This window comes from Zootermopsis nevadensis, unplaced genomic scaffold (assembly GCF_977971745.1).
Source record: "Zootermopsis nevadensis isolate Lab colony 2312 unplaced genomic scaffold, Znev_1.0 Znev_ptg000008l, whole genome shotgun sequence".
NCBI classification, from domain to species: Eukaryota; Metazoa; Arthropoda; class Insecta; order Blattodea; family Termopsidae; genus Zootermopsis; species Zootermopsis nevadensis.
In genome coordinates, this window is record NW_028259140.1 from 8,413,747 (window position 1) to 8,440,529 (window position 26,783).

Consider the following 26,783-nt stretch of genomic DNA (forward strand, 5'->3'; position numbering starts at 1 on the left):
ACCTGAGTCGTTAGATTCACACGTACCCCACCCATTCTGGTCTGTAAAACTAATTCCTTTTCCCCCTTTGAACACACCCTTTCACAGCTTCAGCCATCAGGCGCCCTCACACACAAAAACCATTCCGGGTGATTGATTCTTAAACTTTCTTCTTGTACGAGCCTCTTCATATGTCAGTGTTCGAATCTCAGGGCTCACACTGCTCTGCTGATTTAGACATTCCAGTTTTTCCTCAGTCCTTTCATTGTAACTTAAAACAGGTCTTGATCTTGTGACGTCATAATCCAATGCAGTCATGATCATTCGTCTTGGCTTTAACTAAATACTTGACAAAGCGTCTTCAAAATACGTTTTTGTGATGTCGGTTAAATTACCCTTTAAAACCAAATGGAAACTATATGTACCACCTGATTTAAAAATCACTGACTCTGTATTTTATCCACAATGTGTCTGCGGGTTTCGTCTGATCCTCAGGAAAAGCGATTATATATTTAATAACTAATTGATCTTTGTAATGGTGACGCAAGTCTCAAGATTACAGTCGTTGACTGTACACACTGCCTCAAAAAATTACTATTTCTTATGTTAAATTGAATGCAGAAGACAGTTCAATACTCTCTAGCAAATATTATCAGACAAAATTTTAAAAAAAAAATTCTCACAAAATGTAGTTATAACTCAATCACGTGATGATAAAGAAAGTAGTCCCGTAGTCCATAAAACTATCTAATAAAATTTATCTCAAGTAACTGTAGTCACATTATTTTATTACAAGGTGCCTCAAATGTTAAGAAGAAATGCTATCGCATTAGTTTCTGCTTTCCATTTGCACCAGACTCTTCAATATAGCTTAAATAAAAATTACATGATTATTTTTTACTGGATGGTGGCAGTAACGAAAGAATACTTGTGAAAGGGTTCACAGCGACAAATCCACTGAGCTTCTTTTAAAATTGTAGCTCAATAAGCCACACGAATTCAAAGCCTTCCGGCACAAGTCGTGATTTCTGTGCTATTAAACATTCCTTTTCACAATAATACCACATAATTTTTAAAAAAGATTTTAATTTGCTAAGGTAGAAGAATGGGCCGTAAAGTTGAGGCGTTTAGTCGCCGGCTTCTCGCAGGTTCATGCCCAGGTCATTCATATGCGGAACTTGTGGTGGAAAGAATTGCACTAGGGTCACTTTTTTCTCCCAGTTCTTCAGCTTTCGCCGTGTCAGTGTCATTCCACCCTTGCTGCATATTCACCAATGTGTCATCTGGGGGAATGCCCAGTTTCACACAGACAGTCTCACCCCATCATATCAACACCAGTACCAAGGCAGAGAAATACTCTCGCTTAAAAACAGAAGGAAAATTCATTCCGGGAAGTCATAAAGCCGGTATTTCTAAAGAGTACGCCATTAGCCATTTCTCCGAGGAACGGGTGGCGTCGGCTGATAAAGACGGAATACGTGGAGAGGCACTACTTGCTGTGCTCTTGAATTCTGAGCAGTGGTGAATCCTGTCGAATCCTGTTCCCTAGAAACATAACATGTCTGCCGAACAGCAATTCGACTGCGGATTATGAATTATAATAACAATCATTGGGTAAACTCACTGTGAATTTTAGGGTTCGGCAGGATTGTACAATTTTATTTTACCGTAATAAGGTATTATATGTCCTTCTATAATATGACGAGACGAGACAAAGATTTTCGTGGTTTTCCTCAGTATCTCCAGTCAAATGCTGGCATAGAACGGCTGCTTCCTTCCACATTCTTTCCAATTCATTATCATCCTCTCATTCGACGATTTTTAGTTTGAGCTATGAAAGCGTCGTTAAATAAACTATGTCAGAATATAAAACTTTACCTTCATTCTTCTGAGGCAGTTAAATAACCGAAAGCTTCGAAACTCAGAAACAGCTTAACTGTTTTATCTTATAGTGTTGAAATTATCCTCTCGTGACGCCTGACATACGTTACAGTAACAGATTAACATATTAAATATTCTAGAACGATATGAACTTTTGAATACAAATTTTAATTATTTTTCAGCTAAACCCAAAAGCGTCACAGCACACAACAGTGAGTCCGCAATTGCTCTTTCAGGACATGTAACTTGAGAGCGCGTGGCCTCAAGGGCCCTTCTGGGATTAATTACGGGTCCTGCCCTGTTACCGCGAGAAGGCTGCATAGCCACAAAAGACAAAATGTAACCGGCATGAAAGGCATGTTACTAGAGCGTAAAAACACTTTGCGCTAGCCAGACGACTTCAGAAAACCTAAATTTCAGCGACTGCTATCAAGTATAAATCTTAATGGTAACAATATTTACTGCATTTCATCATGGTTAGTACCCACCATCAGATTCCCGCAGCTATTTTATGTTAAACCACATTTTGCGCAATTTTTTATTAGAATTCTCGACATAATATTATCGAAAAAGTCTTCCTTCTTACTTGTATGCGACACTGTCATTTCTGTACAAACAATATCCTATACAACACCCACAACACCTCCCCAATGTGAAAAAAGCGACCACCTAAAATGTTTCCTCTTTCTCCATGTCATATATAGGCAGACAGTCATTCATCACGGCGTGGCGAATGACGCAACCTCTAGATAAATCACCCTGGTTGGTTGCGATTTCATTTGTTACTTGGGGACTACGGACGGGCAGAGTTTTGACACCGCCCATAACGAGGTTTCTCCAGCACAATGAGCTACTGTTGAGCGCCCCGATATTTGTGAGCTGCAGAGTGACCTAAATCCCGGTCAATAAAGACACAGACATTGACTACTACCCGCGATATTAACTCTTGATACTATTCCAATGTTTAGGAAGGCTTCGGAAAGAACAAGGAACTTCAGAACACCAAGGAGCGATTAAAATTGTGCGTATTTGAGCGTCCCTCAATAAGTTTAGGACTAACTGACCAATTTCTGTGAAATTTGGTGATATTTTATTAAGTTTATCGATACTGTCCGCGATAGAAATTAACGGAAGTGGCTTGAAGGACATGATACTAAGGAACATGAAAACATCGATCCCATCCTTTCAGTTTTCCCCCTTTCACTGTCAGGTCAACGTGGCAACATCGCCGAAACTTTTTACTGTTGATAATGTCTGAAAATTCCAACAACTGACACTGAAAGCACATTATTTGAAACGACTTTAGCCTATTTTAATTTTTCCATATTTCGCCAAATAAGCGACTTCTCTTATGACCCTTAAACTTACGGGACATTTTGTATCTTTAATCCCAAAAAATCTGAAGACTTGTAGTGAATACCAGGAGATGAAGTTCGTGGAAAGCGTCCTATCATTCAGTTTGGAATATTTTATTTTACAGCCTCCAATTTAAAAGATATATTAGTAATAAATACACAGAATTGTTTGCATGTGTGTGAAATAAGCCTCTCTCTAAGATAATAATATAGATAAAGGGTATTTGAGAACAAAGCAGTGAAAAGAATATTTGGACTCAAGACAAATGAAGTAACAGGAGGATGTAGAAAATTACATACCGAGAAGCTTCAAAAACGGGAGGGAATTTTCTAATCTTGGGGAGAGGAAATTATATATTTAAGAGCTCTTTCAAGACTTCACGTTCTGTGCTGTAATTTGTTCCGGCATTAACTTGGTGCGTGAGTTGATTATAGAATGCGTACAAACAGCGTTTATATAGTTTTTACACTTCAATTGACGGGTCTAGACACTTGTTAAAATGAAGGGGCAAACGTACAAGACCTGTGAATTCACTTAATTCTGTCCCTACAGCATTCGTGGCAGTAAGTATTCCCTCATTTCAGAAGCAGAAATGGATAAAAATGAACAAAAGTAAATTAAGTACAGGTTCTCAGTTTTATAATATTTAGGCGTGTCCGATATAATCTAACTACAGGCCAAAGATATTAGGCATAAGTTTATGAACATTCAGCACCAAATGTTCTCCACCTGACCCACTTCTATGTACCCTAAATTTATTTTAAGTCTTCACGACCTACATAAGTTATGAAATACCCATTTTCATATTACTTTCACATCTACACTGTCTCAAAATTTGCTTCTTCCTACAAGATGTTCTAACAAAAATACTGCACGCATTTATTGTTTCTCCTATTCATGACAGATGTCCCACTCATATAACTTCCCTTCACTGGAGGACTCTTGTGACCACGGTAATGCAGTGTTTCTCAACTGAGGGTGCTCACGTTGTGCTCAAAGGGTCCGCGAGCTGAGTATATTCTACTGTTTTATTTATTATGTTGTATAGCTGCAAGTTTTAAGCGTTTTCATCACATTCTTTTAAATTCCACTCTGGCGTAAATATGTGACAAACGAGGCATGGTGTCTATCTAGAATATATTTTAGTTAGTCTATACGTATGAGATTATTTTGAGGAGGGGGTTCGTGGTACCAAATAGGTTGAGTAGGGAGATTTCCCGCGATTCCAAGGTATGATGCAGAATTGTGGCCAATTCAGGTTGACCATAAAGGAGGTTTAAGGACAAGATGGACTGCGCTGTATTATTCGAATAGCATGTCAGTTGAGGGCTGGAAATGGCCGAAAGCCGTATATAACACACGTTTACAGACAAAACACATGCTGTCCAGCAAATGGAGATGCCTCGCAAATCAACCAGGATTAGAGTGACGCAGGTCGAAGTTGCGACCAGTTTCCAGTGACAAATGAGGGTTGAATCTTTCCCATTTTCTTTTTTGGAATTGGTTCGATTTGTCCTTCAGTGCCTAAAGATTGCCGTTCTTAACATATCTACCCCATCACAGATTTGTGCTTCCAGTGAAGGGGTTGAACGTCTAAACCCAACTTTAAGTATAGCGAGATAACTGTGACTGGCTATCCACTGCGTCTTATACTGTTACAATGTTATTTTGGTACCCCGCCCTTCAGTTATGTAAGAATCTGATTATTTGGTCCGAAACTTCGGTAAACTTCAACCACAATATATGGCGCAACAACCCAGAAAACAGCCAACTTCAATCCCTCATATATTTTTATTAAATACAGACGCGCCTAAAAGATGTATACACACATTCCATGAATGAAATAAAGACATTTTAATAAAGTCACAACTGTAACTTTGTGAAATAGCGAATCTCGTGTAATTGTTCAAAATTCCAACCGTAAGGTTATCCTCGTAAGCACAACACACAAAGATAAATAACAAGGTTAATATTACGTATTATAATGTATATACAGCTTTTTGGACACCTGTAGAATATAGACTAACTAAAATATAAAAATAGATAAAATTTACAGTATTTGGTCGTTTTACTCTGATATGGTAGTAAATAATGTGATGGAAGAAATATTAAAACTTACATTAACACAGGATAAAACATGAAAATGTAAAATCTATTCAGCTACTTCGGTGGAAAATATAAAATGAAATAAATTCATTGTCAAATGCATTACATATATATAATTTTTCAACTGAAAGTTTCACATGTTAATAAAACAAAAGTTTGTTGTTTTAGAAAAGTTCATCTCGTGGTCTTTTGGGTGTAAGTGCCAACAATTCAAGTAATATAGGTGTTTCTTCCTTTGCGTCCAGTTTCTTCAGGGAAGTTTTCAGTCTCTTAAATATTTAAAATGAGCAACGCTTTTATTCTGCACAGAGAATTATTTACGTTTGTTCCCAAAGAAACCTTAGCGATATGAAAGGAATACTAAAGTTTTTCTGCCCTCTGCATTTTAATGTCACTGAAAAAGTGTCGTAACTTTGTCCTGTAAAGATAAGTCTGCGGAGGAAGTTATATAAAGTATCCTTAGTACGTTCATGTGTCGTGGCTGAACACACTGAATTTGAACAAGAATTATTAGATATTTGTGATCTGTGATCGATACAAATGACACAGTGCGACAGGAGCTGAGCAAATGTTGTGGTAAGCCGAGTATGTTGATGATAAGCCTTAGCTTGTCACTATTATTATTACTGTTGTCATCACTAATGATTACTGTTGCACGCCTAGCGTTTTAGCAAAGATCTGCGCAGATAACGCAAAGCAAACAAACGCTTGCTTGTGCGACAGCAAAACTTACGTGAGCGATGCGAATGTAATAGCTATTTATCCGTTTAGAACCCCCATTGTAACTATTTATCCCATTTGCTTTAACAATCGCTTGCAATTTATATTTCATGGGTTTAGTACGCTTTTCAGTGTAAACAGCAATTATTTCGTAAGATTTGAGATTTTCATAGCGGTGAGTATGAAGATTTCTGTCTTCTGGGTTGTAGCGCCGTGAAGTCTGCTAGAGTATTACCGACGTTTCAGAGGTAATTCTGCTCCCATCATGCCCTGATCATGACTCATCGCCCTGATGACGGAGGCAGTATGACCTCTGAAACGTCGGTAATACTCTAGCAGACTTCACGGCGCTACAACCCAGAAGACAGAAATCTTCATACTCACCGCTGTGTCGCCCTGATGACGGAGGCAGTATGACCTCTGAAACGTTGGTAAACATCGACCAGACTACACAGTGTAACAAAACAGAAGACAGAAGTCTTCAGCAATTATTTCCTTAAACAGCACTGACAGATTTACCTTTGTAACGATGAAGTGTGTTTTCTTTGAGGTACGGACTTATCTCATTGCAAGAAACGCTCTAATTAGATTCAATTACCGAAAGTGACAAGCACGTGTCCTTCATCTGGCCACTTGCAGCTACAATACGTGAACTGAGTGAACAAATAAGCCTATAAACTGCAATGTTACAACTTTTTTCGTAAAAACCAATGATATCGATGAAATATCGAAGGGCCGAGTGGATGGTCGAAAACAGGCAGTAACAGGACTGGAAAATGCCACTAGTACAAAATATATATCAGACACGTACGGTGCGTTTGGTGACGTGGAACTGTCAGATAGTGTGAGTCGGATAACCATGTTGGATTAGTATAAAATCATCACACAAATCAATGTTTTTTCATGTAAAATATAACAGGAAACCAATTCGTCAGATTGTCCAGATTCTCTGATGTTCATTTAATATTTTTCGACATTGCTTATAAAAAGTAATGGTTGAACGTTTAAAACATATTCTTTGGAATAATCAGAACTCTCACTGAGCGCCATAGCTTCGCATGTATTTCACATTAAAATAGCCTGTTTTATCTATACATTTCTGTTATTTCGGATTTATATTGCGAGAAAGTCTGATTTATGGCTACTGTTACACAGTACACCTCTTATGATTTAGAACAGACAGTTATAAAATCAAAGTGTTACGTATTTCGAGGATAAGATCTTAATACAGAATTAAAATTGCAACACAAATATTTGTGGATTATTTTTTTCTGTTACCTCGTAATGGACTCTACGTTGTGGTAACCTGTCTTCCCAATTCAAAATGTCGTACCTCACGCTGAAATCTTACCACATTTTGAATTCCCTTTTATTCAACGCAGTGATACACAGTCGTTAAAACAAAAATCACACGCACATGACTGATGAGCGGCCTATCCATAATTTGACACCTCCTACCAATGTTCTGACAATTAATTTTTCCGTTATGTCGCCCTTCCCCCGCCCCCATGGTAGCGCCAGGCAAAGTAATTAATTTACTGTAAATGATTTGTTTGTCCACTTCCCCAATCAGCTAAAATGAAATATGGCAAGGACAATTATTATCAGCAAGGCCTGAAGACAATTTATGTTCAGCAGATCCCTATCATTGTAGCAGATTCTTTATACGATCCTTGTATTTTCCCACGACAGGACTCGTTTCAGGACATGGTAGAATTAAGCTTTAATTAATCAGAAGTGGCTTTTCCTAGTTTTACAAACCATTTCCTAATTTAACCCTCTAGTAATAGAAACCAAATGATCAACGTAATTAATAATAAATCCCCCCATTAGACACGATCTTAAGCCATTCCCCTCAGGCCTGTTTTAAATGATACTGCCATTTCCTTTTCAGATTTCCAAGAAGTCTCTTTGTAAATACACCCACACTAGTTTACTTAATTAATTCCTTGAGTCTTCATTCAACCCGTATGTACAGCTCATCGGAAACTCTTTGATTCGACTACCTGTGCCCGGTGGACGAGCTGTTGTTATGGATTGTCCTCCACGCCCCACTTCATCTCACTTGGGACTTCCAGACTATTTTGTTTGTAAAACGTCTGAAAGATACGCGGTAACTTGTAAATAGCTTACAGAATGTGTATCCATTTGATACTGAGATTTCAGTCAGTGGTTCAGTTGGTAAAGCAGGTGGTTTCGGATTCGACTTAAGGTATCGGTAGTCCATATTCGGTTGGCGACATTGTTTATAGCACGAAGCTTATTTACGGTAAAATGAGACGAAAGAAGCAGCTGACAATCGTATCCTATTTCAAGGAACTATCCGCATACACGTAGATGGGCTGAAGAATGTCACAGACCTCCGTCTTTAAGAACAGCATGTTATCAAATCGAGATCTGAACCGGGTACTTCTAGAAAAAGTCATGAACATTACGGGTTCGGAGCCTTAGAAGCCGAAGCTCTTGCTAAACAATAACTAAAAAGAAAATATTTAAAAGTTCAGTTTCTACCGCAAAGAAAACACAATGTTTTTCTGCTACAAAAAGCAGCTGCTTAGAACAATAATAGCTGTTTACTTTGAGAATCGTACGAAACCAATAAATACACTCTGTTCTCATAAAGCAGAAATACTGACTATTAAAGCAGATGGTACATACATTTACCACTGCGCTTTAAAGAGTTGAGCCCTTGAACGCATGCAGCCATTATTCTTTTTCAACTCAGTGATAGGTTACGAGAACCAACTTTATCTACCACGTAGTAAAGTTAGCTTCAACGTTTTAAAGCTGACGCTCGTCTGAATGGCATTTAATAATGCAGTCCGTACCTCAAAGAAAATACAACACTTCACCGGTATAAATAATTAATATCGATTGCTAAAGCTGTTTCAGGAAATTATCCCTGTTCACGATGAGAATCATACGAAACCAGACTTAGTGAAAGTTAAAGCAGAAAGGACGAATAGTTAGCATTAGGCTTTAAAAGGTTAATATTAAAATTCCAATGTGATAAGGCCACAGAAGGCTGATAGCTAACAGAATATTTCGAATTGGATACCGGTGTCAGCGCCATATAAGAACAGTTCAAACACTGGGATATTGATTTCGAATCCCGCTCGGGGCAGGGAAGTTTCGTCCATTCTGTGTTGTCATGTGAATATACAGGCCTGAAATAGTCCCACCCACAAAGAAGTCCAACTCCTTGTCTGGGTATGCATTTTACAAAAGCCTCTATAATCCAACAGGAAAATGACTCAAAACACTTAAAGAATCTTTGTGAAGGCGAATGTAAAGATGAGATTTGAGGTTTCCACGGCAGTGAAGATGATTGTGTTGTTGTGTTAACACACAGTGCAGGCTTCCGTCCTAAAGAAGATGGCATTATGTTTCTTCGAAACGTTGGTTATACATACGAGTCTACATGGCATGGCACCAGAACCAGAAGTACGTCATCGAAGGCAACGTTATGTCTGGTATTTATTAAGCACCGCGCCGTGAAGACGTGTGGAGTAATGGAGGGAGAGCTCCAGTCATTCTTGACCTCGGTACTAAATGGAGGCGAGCGGTGAGCTTCAAGCCCCGGCCGCTTCACCCCTGAGAAAGGGACTCGTGACACCAATTGGATAGATAGGTGGGTCCCAGAAACGATCTTGTTTAATGATGCTGTTTCAAGTTCACAGATTACATAGCTTCAAAATAATTATAGTAGTTGCCTGGAGCGACTGTGTAAATCAGGATAAACCTGCGCTATGCATCATTATTAATAACAGTGGTGACATATTCTTCATCTGCATACGTTAGAATAAATGGATTTTACATGCGCCATCGTCTTCTAGACGTGATCCGAATTAAACGTAAGGTATAAAGTAGTAGCAGAATAATTCCTGGATTATATACCAATCTCCTGAACGGCAGTTTAAGGAAACAAACGAGAGAGAGCGGTAGCAAGAAAGTCGACGGTCGGTTAGTGCCTCGAAACGGGGCTCAGGTCGTCGTGAGGGAACTGCCGGTTGTTACGTCATTCTTTACAGTGCGGGCACGTGTGTGACTTAAGGAGAAGCGTTTTTTTGTGCTGTCCTTAGATGGGCCGATCCCCCAATACAAACGAATGTATAAAGAGTTCATTGTATTGTAATTCTGAAACAGTATATCAGAGAACAGATACATAATATGGGTTGACGGCCACAATGATGAACCTGACAAACCGTGGAAATTGCACATTCGTAATTTTATTTTTTTATTAATATTTCTACTACTACTGCTACTGCTATTATTTACTAGCATGAACTGGGATAAGTAGGATTTGAGGTTTTCACGGCGGCGAATATGAAGATCGCTGTCTTCTAGGTTGTAGCGCTGTGAAGTCTGCTAGAGTATTGCCGACGTTTCAGAGGTGCTGCTGCTTCCATCATGCCCTGATCATGACTCAACTCTCTGATGAAGGAGGCGGTTAGGACCTCTGAAACGTTGGTAAATTTCCATCAAACTACACGGCGCAATAACTCAGAAGACAGCCATATTAGAATCAACTCGGCTTCTACTGGACATCCCTGTGTGTAATACTGGCTCGTAGATTGGATATTCTAACGTTTATTCTTGGTTTTCATCAGGCCCATAAGAAAAATTTCAAATGCGCAACAACCGCTTCCATCTTTCGTAATCATCATGTCATTTCTCATTCAAATCTGTATGAACTCTGCAGTTCGGTGCAACGAACACGAACAAAAACAATAAATTAGCTGTTGTTAGCTATTAATTAAAACTGAAGTGTTTGCCTTCATGTACATAAAGTGTGTTGTGTGACTTTTTAATTACTACGAAACCTAATTTGTTTCTAATGAAATGTTGACAAATTTACTCTGAAAACTCTTGGGGAGAATCGATGAAAATATTTGTTACAAACGTTGATCATGTCAACAAAATAAATTTCTGACAGTGAAGAGCTAGGGAAAAGGGCGTTGCTTGGCAACCACTGGGACACGCGTCTGCTGAATTGTTTGAATAAATACAGTCGCATTTCCAATGAAATCTATCTCAAGGTTAGCGCAGAAATGGTCTAACGGACAGTTTCGGTCAAATTAATTATATTCGTTTGAATAACTGTCTACGTAAACATACGAAGCCATAAATTTTCATTAAGTATATAAATAAATAGTATGTATTTTCCCAAGCTGTCATAGAGGTAATTTATTTTAGATGAAAATAAATTGGACCGTAAGAAATATGCACAAGTTGAATAAAGATGTCTGCGGTTGAATATGGTGATGGACAGACAGACAGACAGACAGACACACAAAAATCGCTAGAAAGTAAATCTTGGAACACCAAGAAGGAACTGTTAAATTAATAATATTCAGTAGATAAATAAAGTATTTTTGTATTATTGTTTCTTTGTTCACTGCAAAACACGACGCATTTCGAATCAAATACCGTCACTTGCTATGGAATGCTAGTCACATTCTGCCCTTTGTAATATTTTCTCCGTCATCTATAGTTTTTGAAGATGTCAAATAACACGTTTTGTTTGTCCCAGCTCAAAGTCTTCCGAACGAGATATTTCTGCACGAAGCCAAGTTACAAAATACTGTAGACACAAGGACTCTACAAAGGCGCGAATATTCCGAAGCAAACAGACATCTCTTTCTAGCTTTTATTTTCCTCATCCTCTGAAACTCTTTACCATCTCATTCCAGATTCTTCAATTTCCTCTAGTTCCTGACTCGTCTTCAACCGTAGCTGGAAATATCGTCGTTTTTCGATGCTAGACACGCGCTCATCTTATTACCATGTACAAAGGACCAAGACTCTGCATATTGCCTACGACGGATCCTAAGAGTGTGGCCAAAGGAAGAATTTGACAACATCGGGGCACAAGCATATTTCATGGCTGAGTTTGACTACGATAAAGGCGAAAACATAAACACCAGAAAGGAAAACGAGGAAGTAGGATTTGACATTCAACGGGACACGCTGACGAGCATTTGGTGCCTAGTCGCTATGTTCCTAGTACGACTGTCTTTTGCAGAGAATCTTCCTGCGATTGTTTCAAAACGTTTATTATTTCATCTATTCACCATTTTACAGGGCATTTACTTCTATGTTGCCCATCCGTTTTGGATTCAGTTTCTTCCCTCCAGATCCATTAGAGACTACTTAACGTTTTTTGTTCATCGTAGTTTTAAGGCTAGTCCCTTGTTTAGGTGTGTTTCTGCTGCCAATGCAGTCTGTCAGCGCATCGACATTTTTAACAAGGAGAATATTTTGCTTAGGCATTTTATTTAGCCAATTTTCTTTTCTTGTAATTAAAGTTTCATTTTGTGTGTATTGTTTATATTTAACTGAATTTAATTATTATGAGCCGGGATAGCTCAGTAAGTATAGTGACTAGCTACGGGCTGGACGACCGGGGTTCGATCCCCGACGGGGGCAGAGGATTTTTCCTCTAGCCCCTGCGTCCAGACTGGCTCTGGGGCCCACCCAGCCTCCTCTACAATGGGTACCGGGGTCCTTTCCCGGGGGTAAAGCTGGCCGGGGCGTGATGCTGACCACTCACCCCCATCTAGTGCCGAGGTCAAGGAAGAGAGGAGCTATACCTCCGCTCCCCTCAAGCGCCTACATGGCGTATAGTGGGACAAACTTTAATTTAATTATTATATACTTAGGCATATTATTCAGCTCATTTGCTTGTTGATTATTATGCAATAAATAAGTTGAATAATTTGTACATTTATATAATTAGTTTGTTTGTTTTTTTGTATTTTAATGTTTCACTTTTAGGCATATTATTTAGCTCATTTACTTTTAATTATTTTGAAATAAACTAATGAATTGATATATTATCATTATCATATTGTACATTTCTATATTTAGTTCATTGTTTGTTTTTGTATTGTTATGTTTATTGTTGCTAGTGCTTGGCTGTTATTGGCCTTTCTGGTTGTTGTCAAGCACTCTAATAAATTAATTGAATTATTATAATATCTTTATTGTATTCACTTTATTTTCCTTGTGCTGTATCTGTAATTGGCATTCTGGCTGTTGATGCAGCACACTAATAATAAAGAACTGAATTTAATTGGATTATTATATTACTATTCTGCATACTTCTTACGAGATATAAACATTTTCGTACTTTTTTCTACGGTTATTCATCACTTAACATCTTTTATTGTTATTCCTTAGTCTATTCTGTTCTTCTCTATTCTGTGATTATTCTAATCATCATCGTTTGGTGTTGGTAGGTACCATAAAAGTGAGAAATAAATTAATAAAAAATAACGAATAGAGAAATAATAAAAGAAAAGAGGAAGAAATAAATACAGAGCATTTCCTTTTGTCCTCAAGATACGAGTGTTGAAATTTGCAGCCAGCGCCCAGAACGACAAACACGGGCGACCTTTCAGACTTCAAGTTATCATTCTTGCGTGCCACCTTGTGTATCACAGCTTTTAAACGAGTCGATCAAGATACAGCAGGTTCTTTATGAGCAAACCTTGTAGTAAATCTGAACTCCAGCTGTTCACACCTAAAGCACGCGCGCGCAGAACCAGACCGGCAGACACATTTCCAGAGAGTCAATTCTCTGAGCTTGTTCCTTCCCAAATCCCTTTATCTTCATATCCTCGCTTCTCTTCTGCGAGAATAACGACAGGGTAACATTTTGTCCACCCAGGAGATGGCAAGAATATAAATTTTACGTTGAACTTCCCAATCCATTCTAAGCAAACTATAACACTGTGCTATTGTCATAATATAATAAATAATACTACAGTAACAGCGCGCAGTTTGGATGGCAAGCCATGCGTCCGCTCGCATTTTTCACCTCCCACAGGCAAATTTAACTTTGTTGACTCATGTACAACCAAAACAGCTGCTTACACGATGTTCAAATCTAATTACAAACTATCTCGGTGCGGAATACGGAGCCTCAAGTTTGTTTATAGGCCAATTCTACCTCCCATTCTCACAATCTACACCCCTTAAGAACAGTTGTAATGGTATACACCGTCTCCTTCTTGTTCTTCCAAGTGGTCAATTTTCAAAATTTTCCAATCAAAATTCTGTGTCAATTTCTTGCCTTCCTCAACTCAGCAACACACATAACCCATTACAAGTTTCTAGAATACACTGCTCTATCAATAATAGATGACCCACACAAATAATTTTTTTCGTCGAAAGTGAAGACAGACATCTGCTGGGATATTGTATATGTAAGGGTCTGTGAAGAGTAAAAGTTAACAGATGCGTTAGTCTGCGTTTAATAAAATTCGCAAAACTGAGACAACTTTAGATTCTATATAGAGCCCACAACCCAGATGTCGTCGTCGTATAGGACAATACGAAGTGTTCCACATATGTTATGCAGTTCGGACAGAGAGATTTAGCTTTCACGAAAACCATTCTTCAAGAACTTGTAACAAGAAAACGCCAGACAGTAACCTATTAATTTCTGCCGCTCCAATGTTTTTACGTTTCAACTGTACTAATAAAAGTCACTGGTAGCCCCTTCATGTAACTTTGGAACCATTAATTCTTGTCTCGTAGGTACAAGTACAATCCGAGATGAAAGAACAAGCCAGTACAAATTCTGAAAGAATTTCAAGCAGCCAACATGGCGTCCTCTTCCAATTCGTTCCTCCATCTCGATACTTCAAAGATTTTTATAACTAAAAGCAAATTACGAGCCTACTTTAGAATCGTTTCATGTCACGTCCTTTCACACACAAAAGATCGCATTCTGCCGTAATTATATGGTAGTTCGGTGACGCAGCTAATACCTCTGAAAAGCCAGTACACAACTTTTATCAGACTACAACCCAGAAGACAGTCATAAGGGAAGCAAACACAACAGCTTACGACTACAAGTCAGTTTTCTTTCTCACACATTTATTTCATAAATTTCTTTCCCTCAAAATATAAAATTCTATGACGGTGTATCGCGTTATGAGTTTCTGAAAACACCCTCCACGAAACTCCGTTACTTCATAGACTACCATCAAACGCAGAGCAGTTTTGTGGCATTCTATTTTACAGAATCGTGGTCTTTAATAGTAATTAAAATATTTTTTCATGTGTGGATTATAAATTAATTCCAGTTACGACTCTAAGGTCCATAAAAACTTTCATTCTGTAATAACATGGTCCCATAAAGTTAGAAAAAATTATCAGCGTGTAGGAAATTAAACTGGATGTTTTATTACTGCATGTTTATGCACGTGGATACTTCCCGAACCGCGTCTCTTCAGAAACTACAACAGAATCAACATTTCCTGTAAACCCGCGAAAATAGTGAATTACTAACACAAAAGAAACTCACAATGGAAAGGAAGAGTACCCGTCCACAAGTTTCATTTTCGAAATAATTTAATGGATGTTCATTAAAAGTATCCCTAAACTAATTCTGGTAGGAACAACGAGATACCAGGTAGTGTTCTATAATGAACACCCGTTGCACTTGTGGAAAAGACATCCTTGCACTTCGACTCTTTGAAGACAATTGACGTACTGGCGCGAGAATGTTACAACATGACGTGGGTGGACTCTTGTATAGTCAAACGAATTGTAATGAATTGCAACTATCATATTTTAATAATGGTTGCATTACGTTTCGACCAACCTCTATAAAATATTCCTTGCTTTTTGTCGCCCTCGGTGGACTAGTGGTCAGTGTGCTCGCCACTGGACCCAAGGTTCGCGGGTTTAAACCCGGCCGATGTTAATGGTTTTTTAAGGGTGATAAAAATCCGTAGTAAAACTTCCTTCGGAGGGTAAGTAAAGCCATAGGAGAAGAAGAACTAACATTATTTATTTAAATTGCTAATTTGTTTAATTCCATCATAAAGTTATATAATGTGGATGTTCTCATACTGTAGCGTGAATTTTCCTCCTGCTAATTATTATGCGTTATTTTAATTGTTTCCTTATTCAACTTCGAAAACAATGACATTCACGTACGTTTCCTGGCAGCTGAGGTTCAAGCCCACATTTCGGAACGCTGGAACTACGAATCTCCACACACTCATTCAGAGGGCCAGCGACTCATAACCGAATTGTCTCCAAGCCTTGCAACATCCTGGAGTGACAGACATTTTAATATATCCACGCTGAGGCTACACGCGACGGGCTGGCGGGCGGGACCGATAGACTTCTTCAGCTGGCGACGTCGAGATGACGCCCAAGTTACCATGACAACCAGTAGTCAACATCAGCAAGTTTTCCCCACCCTGCCATCCATTTACCCTCTCGGCCAACATCCACTATCCGTAACCTCGTAGTGATGAACCGTGACATGAGGAAAGAAACAGACTGCAAGTAAAAGCCAGACAATAATCGCTTCTCGAAATGGTAAAATCCCAGCCTTTTATGGAACCAGAAGGTTCATCACCGTGTTCACAAGAACCAGTCACAAGTCAATACCCTGAGCCACGAGGATCCAACCCACATTCCCAAACCCCATTCCCCTAATTTAAATTTTAATATTATCTTCCCATTTATGCCTAGGTCTACTTAGTGGTCTCTTACCTTCAGGCCTACCAATCAATATTTAGTACGCGGAAGCGTACATAAATCAGTCGCCGTCGTTCGTGTCGGCGACTTTAATGTGATATTAAACAACCTCCGCTGCTGTCAAAGAAGTTACGAAGGAAGCAAATGTAAGCCACCAGGATATAAATCTTGTCGTACCATTATTTTGAAAACTTGTTCTGCATGTTGCGTATCCGTGCACTCACGCACTTCTAGCGATGTGGTATTATCGGAGCAAACACTGAACTACTGCACCGTGTGTTTACATTGGTTACGTCACAAACCTCTCGCAAACAGACGACATGGATTCTGCTTGCAGTATATCCACAGGAAGCCTCGAAGCTTCATCGCAACTGCCTTCTAACGTGCTATTTCTTTGTAAAGGAGCCTGTAGATGAAACTGCTTTTGTATTTTGTACTTTTGTATTTACCGTAATGAATCACGGTAAATACAAAAGAATATTATTGAAATCTGTCCTCAAACAGGTAAATTCAGCTCACAACATAAAAAACCACTTCACCTAGCATCCATTTTAACATTATACACCCATCTAAGTCCAGGTCTGTTACGTAGTATTTTGTTTTGACAGTTTCAAACCAAATATGTTATGCTTTTTGAGTCCTGAAGCATGACACACGCCAAGCCTCTCGTTGTTCTTAAATCAGTCTTAACAATACAAATTGTGGACCTGTATTATCATACAACTTCACACTTTCCTCTTATTTAATTCCTGTGATGTTCAAATATTCCCTTCACCACCTATGTTTAACCTCAAATCATACAGTCGAGTTTAAAATCCTTAAAAACATAAATAAATTACATTATTACGTAGTATATTTTATTTTATCTTCTATTTATAGTAACAATAAATCCTCAGAAACCTACAGAATTAAGTAAGTCTTAAAATAAATCACACTCGCCTTAAGAATCCGTAAATGGGATCCCACGTTTCACTTCATAGCCACAACCGCAGATCCTGACTAACCCATGCAGAGACACAAAGTCTGGAAAACAGCTGAGAATCAAAGTGTCACGCCCACTTAAAATACACAGAAGGTAAAATTATACCTACAAGAAACATCTCAGTAAGTTTGCGAACAAATGAGAAACGAAGAACGAACTTCTCTACAGGCACGGAAATAATCCGACTATAAAAATATGACCTACATGAGACGTCATGGGTGAGAAAGACAGAAACGTAACACGAAAATAAATCAGTCAGCTGAATAAAAATAAGCATCAGTAATGTTTTAGCAGAGAGATGGAATTGAAAATTGTAAGCAGGATTTTCTTGTGATCCACAGGCTACGTTGCAAATGCAGACAAATACAATTTTGTATTTATACCGGATTTAATCACTACGAATGCCTGTGCCTCTACTTAGGCGTTTATTACGGTATCGCCTCTTCCAATACCCGGCTCGTGTTTTGGTATCCATAAGTTATCAATTTTAGTTACTCCTTGGTCCAGCAAATCAGAACCTCCTTATTCCCGCACAGATGTTATGCTTATTTGCGGAAAAATCATTGTGGGGTATTATGTATCGCGGCGTATGTCCCTCGCTCTTTCGCGGTCTGTGATGAGTAACGCACAACATCCTACATTTGAGCCCGCCTGTCTCAGTTGCCACACCGAATGAACTGCGAGTGGACTATTAGCAATTTTTCGAACTGATTGCTGACCTCGTGTTCGACCACCCTCACAACCTTCAGCCAGGAACGCTGACGTTATGAATCATTAAATATACATATTAAGTATCAGATTTAATCGGTCTTTAGTTCCATGAACCCCGTTTTCTCGTGAGGATTTAAACTTCGTTGACTGTGGTTTTATCGCTCGAAGGGCTTTTCAAGAACGTTAACTCACGAGAACGGTGAGGATAAGCTGTATTTAATTCTACGTGCTGTTATTCTACAATTTAGGGTGGGGGGAATAGCATTACGAACTGACAAGCAAAAAAATGTAGCTGAATTGTCTTTGTTTAGAATCTGTAAGTCGCATCAAGTTCGTCGCCGTGCACTTCATGCAACCAAACTAAGAAACAGTTTAGTGAAGTGTCGGTTCGCGAGGCATCACACTTCCTACGTCAGTTCGGGAAATCGTCATCTGCCGGCGGATTCACATGACGGCAAGCTTCAGTTTCAAACTTGTCTCTTGTATATGGAAAACATTTCCTGTCAAGTTATAATGCGATTTATATGACTTTAGAAGGACAACGATCTATCTTCATACATGCAGAACCGCGTATGTTAGAAAACGGAACCAGATGACTGTATCTAAACATGGAATTACAAATCTTCGCTCTGTCTATTTTCCACAACATATTTACTGAACGAAAGACACCATTTTCAACAGGGAAATAGAGTTGATTGGTTTCACGCTGCTCTGATGATGGAGGCAGTAAGCATATCCGAAACGTCGGTAAAAATCTACTAGACTACACAGCGCAACAAACCAGCAGACAGCCATCTTGATTCTTCCAATTCTTTTCTTCTGCGTCAACGCAGCATAAAGAGTAGACGGATAAATGAAAGTAAGAGTAAAATAAAATAAAAGTAAAATGCATATGTTTCTATATGATCAGATAACGTAACTTTTACAGAATCTGAAGATGCACTTTTGGAGGTGTTATCGCTGCACGCAGCCTTATGCCTACATGGTTGTTTTGCAGCCTGAACGATTCACCTGTTGTGAGGTTTACAGTGAAAAAAACATGTAGAAGGAGAGGGATGCAGTAAAATAAACACGTTGGAATACCCATATGTTACACACTTCATATCCGTAAAAATGAACTCCGAGAAAAGGTGGAAAATTAATTAATTCTAAACAGTGAAAATTAAAAAATAGGAAAAAATATTAATTGTAAAAACTACTACCCAAACTGAAAAAAACTATCGTTTAACACAAAATAATTTCTCTCAATAACTGAGCCTGCTATAAGTCTATCTAGAGCAGAGCCGACTGAAATCTATCGCTTGCGTCGCTCTTGCCCTCAGCGACTGCTATTGTCGTGGGAACAGGACGAGACGTTCTGGGATTCATGGAACATTCCACAAACCCTTTCCACTTTTTAACTCAGCACTCACCGCCAACTTCTTAATCACTTTCGTTTTATTAAAAAAAAGTTCAAACTCACGGTACAGCCCAGTGGCAAAATAGTAAGCTATCTCTTTCAAAATGCTCCAATTCTCGCAATTTGCAAACTGCGTTTACCTCTTACAGTTCTAATCACGTCGCTTTACAGCACCAAGAAGCGAAGACAAAGACAATTTCACATTCGTCTGATCCTGCGACACCTAAACATTGCAACACGTCTAAACCTCGAACGAGCAGTTTCCTTTGTTATAGAAAAGGGTTGGTAAGGGCTATGTTGCTTTCCTCTTCGGACACAATAAACTACCCTAAGATCCTAAGGACGATCGGTTTTCCTGTCGCAGCGGTAAAACTACCGCAACCGCATATTCTAGTTGCCTGTGCACACGGGCGGTGAAATAAACGCATTGTCTGCGTTTTCTTTTCGGTTGGGAGCTGGATTTTGTGGAGACAGTTGGCGAGTGTTCTAAGCTGATAAGTCGAGGTATGGATTTGGTTGAGACTGTCATTGTGTGAGCTTTTTGCTAAGAGCAGGGGCAAAATATAGAAATAAAGTAAGTCAAAGATTGTTGAAAGCCCAATTTCACAAGTTATATGAAGACATGCGTATGTATCCAAAGAAATTATTCACATACTGAAACAGTGCGTTCCAACAATGCGGAAGAAAAAACCACTTCGGCCCAAACACCTCGTGCGCGCAGGGTCTAAGAGGCTGCAAACTTACATGAAAATGGTCACACAAACTACACAATACAGTTTAGATACAAGAGCAAGAAAAATGGTTCTTGAAGTGAGCTTTAGAAACTTTAAAGACCTACGTATATAACATAAAAACCTTGGACTGAACTTGTAGTGGTCTTGAAGTGACGTTAACCTATCAATGGCATCAAACTGACATAAATGTGGTGATTCAGGTTCCTACAGACCTGCAGAAATATGCGTTTGAAAAACCGACCTGCCAATGACCTTGAGAAATTTGGTGCCTTCTATTCGGAAAACAAACGGACTGATATTGTCGTGACTATGATATGACGCTGCCATGTGCATGACCCCTGACTGACATTAAAATGGTCATTCAAATTCCTGCAGATCGGCAGAAATATGCGTTTGAAAAATTGAGAAATTTAGAACCTTCTATTCGGAAAACAAACGGACTGATATTGCCGTGACTATGATATGACGCTGACATGTGCATGACCCCTAACTGACATTAATATGGCCATTCAAATTCCTGCAGATCGCCAGAAATATGCGTTTGAAAAACCGATCTGCCAATGACCTTGAGAAATTTAGAACCTTCTAATCGGAAAACAAGCGGACTGATATTGCCGTGACTATGATATGACGCTGACATGTTGTATGACCCCTAACTGACATTAATATGGCCATTCAAATTCCTGTAGATCGGCAGAAATATGCGTTTGAAAAACCGACCTGCCAATGACCTTGAGAAATTTGGTGCCTTCTATTCGGAAAACAAACGGACTGATATTGCCGTGACTATGATATGACGCTGCCATGTGCATGACCCCTGACTGACATTAATATGGTCATTCAAATTCCTACAGATCGGCAGAAATATGCGTTTGAAAAACCGACCTGCCAATGACCTTGAGAAATTTAGAACCTTCTATTCGGAAAACAAGCGGACTGATATTGCCGTGACTATAATATGACGCTGACATGTGCATGACCCCTAACTGACATTAAAATGGTCATTCAAATTCCTGCAGATCGCCAGAAATAGGCCTTTGAAGAAATAACCTTCGAATGACGTTGAGAATTTTAAAAACTATCTCACTCCTTGTGATTTAATAATCTAGTAATATTCCGGTGAAGGTCACAGATCATGAAGCTTTTCGGTATGCTATTTTCTCCATTTTCTTGCTATACCCTCTCTCTTCCTAAAATATTATCCTAGCTACCAGTTTTGCAACACATCCCTTCTCTTTTCTTTCCTCAGGTCAATAGGTCGACAATACAATGTGTTGATTGTGTTGTTTACTGCGTGCACCAGCATTAGAAAGCAATTTTTGCATGATTCATCTCCTGACTGTATTGCTGTACTTCGTTTGTATCTTGATAAATGTTCACAATAAGAGCAATATTTTAAACGCAGTTCTTAGATCGCAATGCATGACGGATTAATTTTACATTTACTTCTTCTTTTTCTTTTTTTCCCACTGGCGGTGAGAATGTTTCTTACTATATCACGGTAACAGATTTGATCTGAATTTTCTCTGAACAAAACATTAGCACAACTGTTTCGGTTTCTCTCTGCAATTCATGGTAAGAGTAGCGCTTTGCTTCACTCTGAACTATATGTAATAATGCAGCTTTGTTGTCTGTTTGAATGACACGGCAACAATACGGCTTTGTTTCCCTCTGAACTACACGACAATAGTTCTGCTTTGTTTTCCATCTGAATTATACAAACTAAAACAACGCTGATAAATCAAGACTGAACTTGTTCAGATGTTGAAACGAATAATTTACATACACTGCTGAAACTGGAATAGTAGGTAGCTAGAAAATAATACATCCCTTTCAAAAAGTAAGCGTTGTGGAATTGTTATAGCGATACGAATAAAAATCTGTTAGCAGACCTGTCTGCACTAACTAACATGACCGACAGTTATTTTACGACATGAAATATTCATGAAGAGTGGTCTTTTTGACTGATCCTGACGTAACACGTGTTCGGTCGAAAAGGCATGAAAATGTGTGAATAATCCACAGCGTGTTGCTGTCAGCTGTTGAGTGAGGGAAAACTGAAATTGGGAGGGATTCTGAGGGAACTTGAAACAGTCGGAATTATAGTAGTTATAGTTTTTTTATTTAGTGTTCTTTCTGACGACAGGTCCATATATTATGAACAGGATCCTTCCATCCTCTTCAGGTTGTCAGGGACCTGCTCATACATATATACATTCTTGGCAGATGATCCAGAAGTGGTTTGCCATTGCCTTCTTCTGTGTGTGAATGGAGTAATTGTTGGGATGTCACGGAGAAACCGGTGAAGCCCCCGTAGGAAAACTCCTTGTTGCCTGGACCACGGCCTTGCCCAACACAAGTTATAAATTCGGGCACCGCCGGGAATCGAACCCGAGACCCCAGGATTACAAGGCCAGCGTTCTAACCACTAGACCACCGTGGCTTACAGTAGTTATAGTAACTGGTTCAAATATCTCTGCCGTGGCCTGAAAATTAGACCATGGCCAAATATAATTATTAGCTTTTTATATTGGCTTTTGGTTTTAAATCACCCTATATTTCATGAAAGACGCCTAAAAGTTCCTATCAGCGAATGTTTTATCTTCAAATTACGTTGTCACACATCGTAGAACCTGACGCGGTGAACTTCTGAGTAAGAAAAATTGTTCGTCTCGAAATGAAGTCCCCAATCTAGGGTACTTGTTTGTCAAAAGTATTATGAAACTAGGTTAAAAATTCTTCATTCGGAAGTTCGTTTCCTTCCCAGAGAAATTCGAATCCTTTCCTTTCTATTTTATGGTTCGCTTCTCATAATAGAGTTTATTATTCTTTTGTCCGTTAATCTGATTCATCCTCTGCAGTAGCGGGTTTATTTCCGTCTCCTTTCAGCGACGCCCTCACTTTTTTTTTTTTTTGCATCACCGTGCTTGGGTTTAATTAAGCTTGTATTCAGGCGCGTCCAATGTGACATTACATTTTAACAAGGCTATTTGTTTAACTTCGTGTAGCAATGTGAAATAAACAAATATGTAGTCCTCAGACTCGCTTGTGGAGAAATATTTAGTAAAGTGAATTTTAAAACTGAAATCTGATCTCGAGTTCCAGTCTAGAGATTTTAATGTTTTCAGAAGTATGTGTTGGTATTCATGTATGTATTTACTGTGTTTGTTGGTGTTTTATTCAAAGACGCCGTCAGTAGCTCGACCTATAGGTCAGGATGGGCCCGGGCCTCGGCATCTCTCATCGGACCTAAGAGAAATCACAAAAATCCTCAATCGTGTTTCCGGGCTCAAGATGAGATTTGAATCCGCGTTCTAACCACTCGACTGCGAAGTCGGTTTTCGGCGTCTACATTTAGGCGCATTTCATAACTAAACTAACTAACTAATTGGCTTATAGAACCCGAAGGTTCGTCACCGAATTAATCAAAGCCCTCCACCAGACCCTGTCGCATTTCATAACAAGGAAAAATAATTCGTTGTAGTAACTTCGAAGCGTTTGCCTGTCCATCTACTTCACTGTACAAATTATATACGAGCGCTTTCACTGAATCCAGTACTGCGATTCTCGAACAGTTTCTTTTGAAGAAGCTGTCCCAATCTTAGCATTAACCTAAAAATAATACTGGCTTGCTGCCCACAATAATACTCGGCAATGACAGTAAATGGTATAACACTGGAATTGTGTCGAATATGTGTGTCAGACAGATTCTATAGAATTTATGGCAGTAAATATTTATTATGAGCCAAAAGCCTATAATGTACTGTGTTTCCCAACTGTTTTTGACCCTGATTAAATGCAGTTAACTGACTTTCGTTTACACTTCCTCTGTTTGTTTAAATTTGATTTTTACTTGCCCATTATTATGCAACTAAAACCATTTTTATGGTTCAAATGAGCATTTTAAACACTATCAACAAAATAAAACCATCTCCTGAAACAGGTTCTTGAAAGCTTTCCAATACAGTAGCCACTCAACTAATCAATCAATATCTGTCTATTGTAATCCGAAATTCCATTACTGTGCTCACAAGAGCCAGCCACTGGGTCCTACACTGTGCCAGATTAAGTCCCATTTCCTTTAGACCCATCTTAATAGTCTAATAGGCTAAACTGGCTTAAATCAACATTAAACTGGTTTAAAGCATTAGCACTGGCCTCTGAATCTTTGACTACATGCTTTCTGTAATATCTAAAGTCTGAAGAAATTACTATTAATATGCAACTAATCTTCCTATAGGCATTAAAACTATATTATCAAAATTCCCACAATTTGTTATTTTAGGCCAAGCTCCTGGGTAAAATGACATACTTAACACTCTTCACATAAACAACTAATATATTTACCAATTATGATTGCATAACATCAAATTTTATCATCATTATAATAACTAGGAGCTAAACAGGTAACAGACCAATGTAACGCAATAAAAGCAGCACCTTCCTTTTAATACCAAGGTAAAAATATAATATTCAAATAATCAAATTACAAATGTAGTAAAAGTCTGATTCTTCATAGTAACGTTTGAAAGCATAAAACTGAATGTCAGCAATTGACAAGAAATATACTCTGTGCTACTAGGTATGTGTACAAAGTTCACAAACAAACCTTCTATGTCATTTAACCCAAAGTTGGCTTCAGTTGGTTTCCTAACCATAACCTAAACAGCACAACATACACTGATTCAAGAGATAGGTATTAATTACACTTACCTCCAAATTCTTCACTGGATATGTGTTTCAGTCAAGTAATCACAAATCTCAGACTGCAATGTTGATAAACAGTCACTACAAATCGTAACAGAAGCGTCAGAAAGATACTTTTGCACACGAAGCTTGGTACACACGCTTTCACATTACGCCATGTTTCACTGTAGTTTAGTACCAACATGATCAACCTATAGGCGCAAAACTTAAAATCATTTGAATCATACATTTGTCAATAACATACGTGTGTCATCTTACCCAGTTACGTTATTTTAGACTTGTCGTCCCTGATTATCCCACCTACGTCAGAATCTCCTAAGCGGTCTCTCCCTTCAGCTTTTCCAGCCAATACTTTGTGAGAATTTCTTCTCTTTCCCACGCGTACTTGCAGTAGTACCGCTATCTATTTATTTGCAGTTTTAAGAATGGATTACAGAAAGTCCATGAATTAACAACAAACATATAAAAGGCGTTTTCCTGTTAAAGTAAACAAGGAGATCGCTTCATTTACAATGAACGAAGGAAGTGACAAGGCCAGTTTGTGGTCCCCACTCCGAGATTTGAACCTGGGACCTACCGAATTTGAGAAGTAGGAGTTATATGTTTATGTTGGCTAATTTAGTGAGTCATTTCTTTGCTTAATCTTCAATGGGCCCCACGTTCAAAACAATCCGTCTGATGGCTAGAAAAGATATTATTGGAGGCACACCAAGACGTGCATTTCCATACATGATAATGCACGCAACGAATAACTGCACCTTTGTATATCCGTTCTTATTCTGCTTTCCCTGTGTTGCTGTCGTTCCTAGTAGCACACGGGTCGAACATTAGTTGTGGAAGGAGTCACGAGGGGCCACGTGCTGCGTGAATACAACGCAAGGCTGAGATTTACTTCTAGGGCTACTTTTTGCAATTCAAAATTGCAACTGCAAGATGGCCTTGGAGGGTGAGGTGGTAATGGGACAGCCACACAGCAAAATGTATCCTGCATCAATGGTGGATTCTTAGCGTCGAATGAACTGATCCTGTAACACAGAAACGGCTGGGAAAAGAGAGTCGTGGCATATTTCAAGATACTGTACAGGCATTACTGGAGGGATTAATTACAGCACACGAAAGCCGATGAAGCAATTATGATGGGTGATATAAACATTAGGTTCAAATCCCATTTATTCGGCCATATTGTAAGACTTTAGTGGGTTTGCTGTTCCCCTGCACTCATCCTCAGACACCTGTCACATGAATCCTAAACATTCATCCCTCTGACGAAGCTATGATATCTCACGAATCGAACCCACGACCCGTCCTACCAGAGACGATCTGGCCTATGAAGGAGACGGAAATGGTGTGGGCAGGCAGCTGCTCCATGTTTAATATGGCCATGTCACTGCAAGCATTTTCTGGTCACAGAGTCAGACAATTTCCCGGTCTACAGACGAAACTGTCACGAGATACTAGTCAAGATAAGAAGTTAAATCAGTGGGATGACCAGTCTCTTTGCTATATAAGCGATTTGAAGGAGGCTGAGTCCATGTTCCGTCGGCTGGGGTGTGGTTTTACAATCAATAGGCCTCAACACTGCGCTTGCGCGTCCAAACACAGCTTCAAATACAAGACAAGGTTACGGTTACCCACTATCAGGTTTCTGTAGATTTCACATAACCTGTTCTCTAGTCAGCGGTAACTAACCTTTACTCCACTT

The 26,783-nt window shown here is 39.0% G+C and overlaps 1 long non-coding RNA gene across 1 annotated transcript in view; it reads right to left on the reverse strand.

Annotated features, from left to right (window-relative positions):
* The window catches only part of LOC110829496 (uncharacterized), a 66,880-nt gene extending 41,644 nt beyond the window's left edge, over nucleotides 1-25,236 (reverse strand). The window contains exon 1 of the long non-coding RNA XR_002542985.2: nucleotides 25,088-25,236. This is a non-coding gene — a long non-coding RNA (uncharacterized LOC110829496). The remainder of the gene's footprint in view (nucleotides 1-25,087) is intronic.
* Nucleotides 25,237-26,783: the final 1,547 nt, after the last annotated feature.